This window comes from Opisthorchis viverrini (assembly GCF_000715545.1).
Source record: "Opisthorchis viverrini unplaced genomic scaffold opera_v5_438, whole genome shotgun sequence".
Taxonomy (NCBI): Eukaryota; Metazoa; Platyhelminthes; class Trematoda; order Opisthorchiida; family Opisthorchiidae; genus Opisthorchis; species Opisthorchis viverrini.
The window spans coordinates 107,516-109,301 of NW_008752091.1; positions in this window are offsets into that span (position 1 = coordinate 107,516).

Here is a 1,786-nt window from a genome sequence, read left to right on the forward strand (position 1 = left end):
ACCTGGGCTCAAACTCAACACAGGATTTTGCTCTGCCCACAATTTCTGTACTCAAATAAGAAGCTTACTGCCGTCCGCTCTCCTAATACCCGAATTTTCTGCAAGCTCCTTTCTCTGGATTGCAGTGCCGTGCCCTGCACAAACCGCAGTCAACTTGCGATTGGCTATCGAAAATTCAGCGGGACGGAGTAAATGAGGGACAATCAGCACTTGAAATCACAGGTGGAATGAATGCCCACACACTCCACAATATGTGGTGGCTCCACTTACTCATTAATGTGGCGGTGTTTTGTTGCTCACCACGTTGTGAATCTGCTCCAAGTGATGAAGTTCATCAGTGAAATCCAACTCTAAGAGGCTTGTTTACCGGAAGAGTTGCTGAACAACAGTCAACTGAACACAGTTTAACGTCACGGAGCAGCTCAACTTCCTGATTAGTTTCAGGAGTCCATCGCATGCCCTGTTTGAGTTCTAGCGGTGGCCTTTCAAAGGCGTTCTTGGCTGGGTTTACGATCGGAGAAATAAGAAAGTCTGCTAGGTCGAACTTCACACGCTAATGGAATTTCGTCGAGAAAACGGCTTAGTCCAGACATAGAAGTCACGGCTTTTGGGTGCATTCTTGCCCTTGGTCAAAATTTTCGCGCGATCTTGAAGCGGCCTATGCAACGTTCTCTGATCCGCCAGCGGCCAGACGCACAATGAATTTTTCTGCAAAACCCCTGCGGGCGAAGTAAAAACTTTAACGTCAAAATGTTGCACTTCTTTGCATATGTGCGTAGACTGAGAACCCCCCATCTGTCATCATTTTTTTGCGATTTGTTTTAATCGATCTCTTCGGAAAATAATTGGCGCACATTCGGCTTTGAACTCCGTCCGCTTTGACTTCGGAAGTGGCTTTCTTTGGGATATTTGTGGTTGTAGCATTTTCATCCTTCACGGCATTTGAGAAGACCTTAAATGAATACATGAAGGATAATTTTGTGATATTTGTGCGTACATCCAGTAATCGAAGCACCAACACTAATTTGCTTTGCGAATGGGTGTAGTACGCGAAGCACCAGCTGCCCAGTGCGGTTTTGTCTACGGAGGCAAAGGAACCAACTGGCAGTGACCTCTTATTTTCTGGAACACAACCACAAACTGTCAAAGTTTGTGTACGATCGGCTTCCAGTCAATCGACGCCTAAACGGAGACGAGTTGGGCACATGCCGCGCCCTGCTGAGATATGGAACGCCGTCATCTGAGGTGCGGCAGTTTGTGGCGGATGAACTCGGAAAGATTCTTACAACTAAGGATATACACAACTACCGCCGGAAGTGTCGACCGGCTCTGTTGAGTAGGTGCCGGCCAAACGAACGCTCCTCACGAAGAAGAAAATGCGCCTCACAGAAGGAAATATGTAAACTTCAAAATGACCAAGACGTCCATTTTGAGCCTTTTCCCCGTTACCGATGGATGGATTAGTTAGGCATCTTGTACCCCTAGCCGGATATCAGTGGTATGCGTCGGTTAAGATCGTTCAGCTGTCTGTTATTGTCGACTTAGGCTGTATGTGGCTAGTTAATTAGGCATCGCGTAACCCTAACCGCATGTTAGTGGGGTGTGTCGGTTAAGATCGATGAACCTCGAGGTCATTCTAGCATAATCCGGAGCCTATAATGAAAAACTCTGTAGGTTGCCCCCCAACGTGCACGATGTTTAGCAAATAATTAGCTTGCACTACGGAATTTTTACTGGAAACAAAGAATCATCGACCAAAATTTGTTTGCACGAATGTGCCTACGCA